The sequence below is a fragment of the Notamacropus eugenii genome, chromosome 4 (assembly GCF_028372415.1).
Source record: "Notamacropus eugenii isolate mMacEug1 chromosome 4, mMacEug1.pri_v2, whole genome shotgun sequence".
In the NCBI taxonomy this organism is placed as follows: domain Eukaryota; kingdom Metazoa; phylum Chordata; class Mammalia; order Diprotodontia; family Macropodidae; genus Notamacropus; species Notamacropus eugenii.
Window position 1 is genome coordinate 65,091,707 of NC_092875.1, and position 10,257 is coordinate 65,101,963.

A 10,257-nucleotide genomic window follows, 5' to 3' on the forward strand; every position below is an offset into this window, starting at 1 on the left:
TTGAAGATTCTACAAAGGGAGAAAAGGATTTTCAGTGGCCCATATATGAGTTTATCCCTTTGCCCTCCTTAAAAGTGGGATCTTTGGGGATTCATTGTTGGTGTTTTATATGATTGTTATAGGAGACTTTTCACCTGGACCTAACAAATTGCCTGAGAGAGGGGAAAATCATTTTAATCTGTATTTAGCCTTTATCTGATCCAGACCCTTTGAAGTCATTCTAGAATCAGATTAGGTGAAATTTATTTATTACATGTGGGAGTCTTGTGTCAGATATTTGCTGAAAACAAATCACCACCCCCTATGCAAATCCCTACCTACCTTACATGGCCTGATGGATTTGTAGTTGGAGAACTTGACATGATACTCAATTAAACTTACATGAGAACACTGAGAGAAAGTAGGGGCCAGTCTCTGGGGATGCCAGACCTAGAGGATGAGTACCCAGGTGGGATAGGAACTCCTGCAACAGGTAAGATGAGGGAAGTTCTCTAAGGTTCCTTCCAGCTATAGATGCTATAAATTGTTCAGTTGTATCTGACTCTTTGTGACCTCATGGACTACATCAAGCCAGCACTGTCCATGGAGTTTTCTTGGCAAAGATACTGGAGTGGTTTGCCATTTCCTTCTCTAGTGAATTAAGGCAAACAGGGTTAAGTGACTTGTCCAGTGTTACACAACTAGTAAGTATCAGACTGGATCTGAACTTAGGTCTTACTGACTCTGGGTCCGCTGAGCCATCTCGCTGCCTCCAATGCTATAAATACATTTGAATATTTTAAACTGTTCTATGTATAACATATGTGTGGATATGGATTGTCTAAATATATAGATGCAGCTAACAGGTGTCATGGATAGAAATGATCTGATGTCTGCAGGAGAGCCAAGGCCTGCATGACCAGCACACCAGCTAGGGGAAAGGGTAGGCAAGGTCTGGGTCAGCTGAGGCTGGGCAATCCCTCCTCCAGGCTCCAAGAGGAGAATCAAACTAGAGTTATATCAATCTGCCACCTTTGAAATGCCTCTGACCTAGTAGCATGAGACTGAGCTCAGAAGGAAAGCCACTTTCCTGGTCACTCTTAATGGGGAAGGTAACCCTTAGCTTATACTCTCCAGCTTAGCTCCTTCCCACCAAAAGCTGGTTGCAGAAAAGAACACCACAAATAGCAAACAGTGAGTATATTTATGTACTAAAGTGAGTAAGAACTGGAGAAATTATATCAAAGTGTACACAAGAGTGCATGAACTTGAATGCAGAGAGACATGGAAAGATCTACACGAATGGAGGCAGATTAAAATAAGCAAAGGGAAGGGATAAACATTTTATTAAGCATCTATTATGTCTTGCCTTTGGACTTCAATGATTCTAGGATAGAGTGAAACTGACAGCTTTGCACAGATCTGCCTCACTTAAATCCGATTTATACTCAGGTCAAGACATTTACCCTCATGATGTCATTGGCCTTTGAGAATGAAGGATGAACAACTACTATGTATCAGGCAGCTCTAGGTGATACAATGTATAGAGTTCCAGGTCTGGAATCAGGAAGAATCATTTTCATACAGTCAAATCTGTCCTTGGATACTTATTAGCTCTGTGACCCTGGGCAAGTCACTTAACCCTGTTTGCCTCAGTTTCCTCATCTGCAAAGTGAACTGGCAAACTACTCCAGTATTTTTGCCAAGAAAACCTTAAGGGTCAGGAAGAGTTGGACATGGGTGAACAACAGTGATAACATGTATCAACTATATGCTAAGTGCTTTACAAATATTATCCTATTTGATCTTTGCAATAGCCCTATGAAGTAGGTGTTACTAATATCTTCATTTCACAGTTGAGGAAACTGACACAGAAATTAAGTGACTTGCCCAGAGTCGCTCACATGGCTAGCAAGTGCCTGAGTCTGGATTTAAACTCAGGTCTTTTTGACCACAGACTGAGAGCTCTCTATTCACTGTGCTACCAAGCTGAAAATATTTGCAGTGACTATAACAATGTAAATGGGAACAAAAACCACAACAACAACAAAAATCATCTGGAATTCACTATAGCGATTTGGCTGCCCCCTCATTCTTCTACAAGCAATGTCGAGTTTTTCCAGGACCTCTATTTTGGGAACGGGTCCCAAAAAATAAGAAAGTGAGCTCACCATCAATGGAAGTATTCAAGCATAGAATAGATGACCTTTTATCAGAGGTGCTTTCTAGAGAATTTCTATCTAAGTAATAGTTGGACTCAACAACCTCTAAGGTATCAAAAAATTCCATGATTCTACAACTTGTTCAAAGTCACATGGGCAGAGCTTGAATTTGAAATGAGGTCTCTGAATGCCACATCCAGCACTCTAACATACTACTCTGTTTCCTAATTAGGAATTCATGAAGATGCCACACTGAGCTTCCACACCTGTAGTTCTCAGGCTATTTTTTTTTTGCACTATCTTTTTTTGCCACAAGGTGTTGAGATAAATTGAAATTTAAGTCAGCAGCATTAGAGGAGAATAGGAATTCATAGAGGTACAGTTTCTCTTAAAAGAGGAGGGGAAAGTTCTTTGTACAACCATGAGAACACAGGAGACAGTAAAATTTATACAAAATTTATATATTAAAACTTATATTATGTATATTAAAATATAAAATATAGCCAATATAATTATTGTTATATTTAACATAATATTGTTATATTAAATATAATGTATTTAATGTTATATTATATTAAATATTTATATTAAATTTATATCAAGAATGATCAATTTTCTTCTATGTGCAATTAACATGACAGCAAAGACTGCATGGTGCACTCTTTGACAACCCTGTTCTGCAATGATGCAGTGATTTCTCGCATCTGGACAGCCAGTACCCTTTCAAAGTCCTTTCTGGGAGAAGAGCAATACACAGGTGCCCTATTAAAGGTTTTTAGGCAGAGGATGGATGGATCACGACTGGCCAGGGATGTTGCAGAGAGGGCTTTGCTAGGCGAGATCACCACAGAAGTCTCTTCCACCTTAGAAAGTCTGGAAATCTGAGATACAGGTTTAAAGAAGCATGTCAAGGGAGAGACATGTCAAGTTGGGTCCTCTCTCATGCGTTAGACAGGTACTGTCGCCACCTGCTGGCTGGAGAAAGCTTAAGCAGGATACAACCATACTCAAAGGAGGCTGAAATATAACCAGTATTTATCTAGTGAATTGTCTGAGAATCTGGGGAGGGGGAAGAGGGCAAATAGCTCTAATAATCCAGAAGTCTCTCTTTACATCAAATCCAAATCTTCCTTCATTCTAAGACCAAGTAGAACTATCCTAATCCTGATTCTTCATCAAGATGGTCCTTCGAATACCATGTTCTCCCAAGGGTAGGGCAGCTAGGTAGTGCAGTGGATAGAGCACCAGTACAAGAATCAAGAGGACCTGAGTTCAAATCTCACCTCAGACACTTAACACTCACTAGCTGTGTGACCTTGGGCAAGTCACTTAACCCCAATTCTCCCTCATCCTGGATCATCTCCAGTCATCCTGATGAATATCTGGTCACTGGATTCAGATGGCTGTGGAGGAGAAGTGAGGCTGGTGACCTGCACAGCCCCTCACTCACTCAAAACAAAGTCAAGTGCAAGTCATGTCATCATTTCCCTGATGGCATGGTCTTCTTTGGCAATGAAGGACAAACACACACATCTCCCAAGGGTAAACATACCCTATCTTTTCAAAAACTCTTCTTATGGCATGCACCATCTTGATCACCCTTCTCTGGACTCCACATCTTAGGACACATGCCTTACTGGTACAAACATAGACCACACTTTTAGCCCAAATGCAGCTTATAAAAAACTTGAAAGTGGCCTGTGATTGTGTTCCCACCACTGAGTTGGAATGCAGGTGTTATACTGTGGGGAAAATCAGAAAGAATATAATAAATGATAAGACAAAGAGGACAGAGATGATTCAAAATGAAGGACATCTTTATAAGAATTTAAAAACATTTTAAAAGTTTTGCAGCACATATTTATTCTAATTCGTGTAATTACTTTTCAGTATATTATTCAATTTTACACCCATAACACACACACACACACACACACACACACACACACACACATACAAACATATGAAAAGCAATGTAGTATAATGGATAGAGTAGTGGACTTGGAATTGAGAAGATCTATTTTGGAATGGTACTTCTAACAAAAAGCTATGGGATCCACTCAGTCACTTGCCCTTTCTGAGACTGTTTCCTTCTGTAAGAAAGGGATTCCCCACTCTGCCTCAGTTAATGTAGTCATAGAAGGAACAGAATGTGATCCCAAAGTGTTAATGAGGTGTTAAATTAACTATAAAGCTATGTCTAGTTTTATTGAGTAAAGAAGGGATTGGCTAAACAAACAAATTAGCCACTCCTGTGGGCCCTTAAATAGCTAAATAGCTAGATTAATTTCAGAGTTCAAAAAGTTGGAGAAATTTCAAGCTGGGAGCTCTCTATGGAGGGGATGGGGTAGCAAAGAAATTTCTTTTTTCCCCCTATACCTCCATCAGCCGTGTAACTTTGAAGGGGAACTTCTGGACAGGTGGGAGATACTGCATCAAGCAGGGATTGGAGGCACATAGTCCAGAAGCAGATACAGGTTCAGAGTTGTTACATCAGCAAATGTGCTTTTGACTCCATATTCTCATGGATGGATGGAGGCTGGGGTTCCAAGGATAATGGCGAACCCCCCTTCCTACCATGGCAGCTCCACTTCAAAACAATCTTGGCTTGACTCACAATCAGAAAAGAAGAAAACAGTAGAGGGGCCACATGGTCCCCTTTGTACCACTGAATCATGGATAGCATGACTCATGATTACTTGCATTCACATGATTGGGGGGGTTAATGTGAACTCTTCATCATTTGGATATGCAAGCTCTTGATCCCTAAGTGGAAGCAGAACCAACCCCCCAAAACCAGGAATGGCAATTTTGACCATGATCCATAGGATGGCCCCTCCTTGCTATAATCAGAGATGTTTCATAAATTTTAATCTACTATGTTATGTCAATTATGATAATAAATATTATTTGTTAAAATCTTTGTCCAAAACTTCACCGAGGAAAGGACCTGACCCAAGGCTCCAAAAGCTATAACAAGAGAATCCAAATTTTGGCAGATCTGTCCTACTGAGCTAGAAGATCCTCCTGTGACAACTTGGTCCAACCATTTTGGAAAGCTATTTGGAGCTATGCCCCTAAAATGACTAAACTATGCGTACCCTTTGACTCAGCATTAATATAACAAGGCCTAGGCCCAAAGGCAGAGATTCCTAACCTGGGCTTAAAAATGTAACTATTCTTTCAATATAACTGACTTTCTCTGTAATCCTATGTATTTTATTTTACTGTTGTGAGAAGGGATCCATAGACTTCACTTGGATATGTACAGTGTGGAAATTTGTTTTATATAACTGCATATTTGTTACATGACTTCTTTTTCTTTTCAGTTGGAAAAAGAGAGAAAATAATGATAACAAATATTTATGCAATGGTTTAAAGTTTGCAAAACACTTTGCAAATATTATCTCATTTGATCCTCACAACAATGGGGGATAGGTGCTATTATTATCCCCATTTTACAGATGAGAAAACTGAGACAGACAGTAGTTAAGTGACTTGCCCAGAATCTCACTAAATTTGCATACAGGTCTTCCTGACTCTAGGTTCATCTTCTATGCCACCTAGATACAGAAAATAAATGCCTATTAATTGAAAATATTTTTAATTTAAAAAGATTATTTTCATATTAATATTATAAAGAAAAAAAGAATATGGTAAGTGAATAAGAGGTACAAAGTGGTACTCTGAGGGGTGAAAGATCTTTACAAACTGGGGAGATTAGAGAAAGTTAGCTTCATCTGTAATAGACTAGTTTATGAGGGGTTTGGATAATGATCTTTAAAGTTCCTTCCAGTTCTGTGATCCAATGAATCAACAAAGGAGTCTCAGGAAACCTGGGTGTGGTTTGTGTGTATACTAGAAGGGTATCAGGTAACACTTAGGCAGTGGTATCCTGGAGCCAGAGAGGTAATTATTCAGTTTTCACTGTGAGCATTTACACCTCTGAAATCTGAAAATGCTACAAATCAGGGTTTGATTTATCATTTTGTTGATTGATTAGGCTTTAAAAAAAAGATGGAAAAATGTTAATAATGCAGATTAAACTTAAAAGTGTGTTGTGCATTTTTGGAGTGCCAGTTACCAGCGTGCCCCTGCACTTGGGATGTTGCAATGAGTTGTGAGTTGCATAGCTAAAGCCAAAAGCAGGGATTCTTAATGTTTTTAGTGTCCTGGACCCCTTTGCAAGTATGGTGAAGCTTGTTGAAGGAAATACAAAATTTCAGTTAGTAGCTAGTAAAAAAAAATATATAAAAATTTTTTCCTATCCAAGTTGAAATCCATTAGCAGACTCCTTGAATTAAGAACCCTTGGCATAAAGGAAGGCAGAATGACACTTTATAAATTAACCAGCAAGGGAGTGTAAAACATATTTTGCCCACCAGGTGGTACTAAATTCAAACCACTGGCCAAGTTGCCCCAGGCCTCTGTCGAGGGAGATACCTTTCTGTTGTCTTCATCCTTTGTTGCCCAAGAAGACCATGCCATCAGAGAAATGATGACATGATTTGCACCTGACTTTGTTTTGAGTGAGTGAGGGCTGTGCAAGGTCACCAGCCTCACTTCTCCTCCACAGCCATCTGAATCCAGTGACCAGATATTCATCAGGATGACTAGAGATGACCCAGGATGCAGTGGGAGACCTTGGCTCCTTTAGATCAAGGTCTATTCAAGAACTCACTTAGGGTGAAGAAGTGCCCATTCAGTGAATAGGCCTCTTTAAGAAGTAGCCAGGGGATGGCTCTTTTAGTGAGGCATAGAAAAACACTACATCAGGCTGGGAGGGAAACAGCAACAGTTACTACAGGTAATCACTCTTAAGCCAGGAGGGTCCAGAAGCTAGCCCTTAGGCAGGGTCCTAGTGTCCTCCAATGTATGAGTCTCAGAGTGTAGTAGGTTTAAGGTTTTGAGAAATGAAAAGAAGAGAAAAAAAAGGGAAGGGAAGGGAAGGGAAGGAGACAGTAAAACCCAAGTGAACTGGGCATCTTTTGGCAGCCCTCACACCAGAGGTACTAGTCCTCCTTGTACACCTCACACAACCCATAGCCTCAGAGTATAGGAAGGGAATAAAGGAAATTGGTGTGCGTCTACGTATGTGTATGTGTGTACATGTGTGTGTCTGTTTGTCTAGAGCTTAAAGAGGAAGGAAAGGGTTAGAGGATGGAGGTTGGGGGAAAGAGCAGTATGGAAAAGGGTCCATTCACTCATCCCTGCTCATGACTTCTCCATGGTCTGTGATAGCTAACAACATCTGGCAGTCTGAAATTCCCCTTAGCAGCAATGATCCCTGTAAGCTCAGGCATCTCTCATCCCAGGTTAGGTCTCCAAAATATGGGAAAATGTAAGTTCAAATCCAGCTTTAGATTCTAGGAGGTGCTACATAATTGTTTATTCCCTGCCCCCCTTCCCCGGTACTGCAGTTGAAGGGGAGGGAAGTGGGTGCTGCACAGCAGTCAAGAAGCCCCAGTTCTGCTACAACATTTCTTTCTTTTTTTTGGAGGCAATGAGGGATAAGTGACTTGCCCAGGGTCACATAGCTAGTAAATGTCTGAGGCTGGATTTGAACAAGGTTCTCCTGACTCCAGGACCAGTGCACTATCCACTGCACCACCAAGCTGCCCCCTACTGTTCTTTCTGGCCTTTGTATCACAAGCCTCACAGATATCTGTCTTAAGGTCAATAATAGAATGAAAGGCAAAAGGGAAGGACAGACACGCACAAAATCTGGCCTTATTCCTTCTCTGTCTTCCTTAGTATAAATGAGGTAGCCCTGTTTCTGATTTCTCCTTGACTCAGTTTCCCCTGTGGGAACCCCAGGGTCCCTCTAGCTCCCACAGTAGTGAAACATATTGCAGTCATCCACTAAGCCATGGAGTCAAGTCAACAAGCATTTATTAAGCACTTACTATGTACCAGGCACTTTCCCAATGAAATAAGACATCTTTCAATTCAATTCAAATTCAACAAACATTTATTAATCATCCTTAAGGTCCAAGGCACCAAGTTAGGCATTCAAATGCAAACCCAAAATGTCCCTGCCCTCTGGGAGCTAACCTGCTATTAGAAGAAACAATATATACACATAAAAACACAAAAAAGAGAATCATGATTAGAACTTTGATATCACTGAAAACTCTCAGAGGAGAAAACTTTCTACCAATGCAAATTCTCACCTCCTCAATCTGAAAGTTAGCAAGAGCAAGAGGTTGGAGAGATTTGCCTAGAAACTTCAAACCACTGAGAATCAAAGGCTGAACTCATGTCTTTCAGGTTTTGAGGTCGGTATTTTATCCACTAAACCATGTTAGTAGAGCAGGGGAGGTCAGGAAAGGACACCATTAGAAGATGGCATAAGTGTGGGGTGGGTGAAAGATGAAATGACTGAGGAAGCAAAAGTTCAGTTTTCCAAGCATATCCATTTATTAAGCAATGCATACCAACTGCCCGGACAAGTGGGACCAAACCTGTTCAGCTTACGCTTAGACCCTGAATCCCAGGGGAGACATTTTTATACGCTAAAAACAATTAATTAAATAAGACCCATGGATAATTAACCAGAGTACATTAAGTAATCTAATTTCTAATTGGAGGAAAGATGAGGGACTTTCCAAATGGGGAGGGGGAGAGTGAACAGGTACAATCAGTGTCCTCCCCACCAGTGTCTATATACAATCAAAGACACAATAACAGATTGATGAGTAATGGGGCCAGTTTTCATATAAGTATTTGGGTTGCTTGAGATGGACAACTGTGAGAAAACGCCTTACATCAATCTTTGGATATGACTGAGGTTTCTGATCAGCATAACCCAGGTCCTTAGTTAAGGGTCTCTAGGCAATAGATAGAGGTGGGCCAGTTTCTCAGCCATGCAGGGCTAGATTCAAACAATAAGGTTTTCTCCCAGTTTCCACAATTGAATGAATTTCTCTGACAAGACAGAAATTGGACTAGATGCATAATTGAATGTAAACTAAACTAGCTCTAGAATTGAGTCACAAGATGGAATCAGTGTGGTTAACTCAATTCCCACAATTAACCAGTTGCTGTCCTAAACCCCTCAGTTCTCTCATAAGGAAAAGAGATGCGGGGTGAGGGCATCCCAGACATAGTAGACAGTCAGTGTAAAAACCCAGGAATAGGAGATGAAATGTAACGTGTGAGAAGCAGAATGGAAGTCATTTTGGCAGGACCATACAGTGCAGGAAGAGAAAGAGGGTAGATATCTCAAGAGTTAGGCAGAGCTAGACTGTGAAAGGCTTTAAATGTCAAGCAGGCTTTAAAGGTCTGTTTTTTTAACTTGGAGGTGACAGGGAGTCCTTTGAGCTGAAGAATGACAAGGTCAGCATTTCTTTAGGAAGATCCCTTTGGCACCTGCATCCAGGATGGTCAGGAGAGGGGTAGGACTTGAGGCAGGGAGACCAACCAGCAGGCTATTGCAATAGTCCAGGTGAGAAGGCCCAAAATGCATGCCCAAACTAGGATGGTGTCTGAGAGAGTAGAGAGAACCAGACAGATACAAGAAATGTCAGTGGAGGCAAAGTTAGCAAGGCTAGGCAACTGACTTGGATGGATATGTTGAGTAAGAGAGAGAGGAGTGGAAGAAGTCTTTAAGACTGACAACCTAGGTGACTAGAAGAAAGGTGGTCTGTACAAAGGCATTCAGTGTCATTTCAAGAGCCGATAATTGGGGAGATCAGAAAAGGTCTTGTGTAGGTGATGTCACCCAAGCTATTCTCTCAAAGGAGGTTGGGATTCTAAGATGAAGAATTGAAGAGGGAGTGAATTTCAGACAAAGGGGACCAGTCATAGAAAGGCAGATGGAGTATCAGTCATATACAGAGAATACATAGTGGTTCAGGTTGGCTGGAATGTACAATATGCCATGGGGAGTGATTTGAAACATGACTGGAAATGAAAACTATACTGTGGAGTACTTAAATGTAAGGCTAGGGGTTTTCTATCTTATCCTAGAATCAACAGAGAGGTACTGAAGACTTCTGAGTAGAAGAGTGACAAAGTCAGATTTGTGTTTTAAGGACAACAATGTTACCTACCACCGGGCATATATCCCAAGAAATTCATTGACAAAAAAAAAAGACTCCACAGAACACTGAAA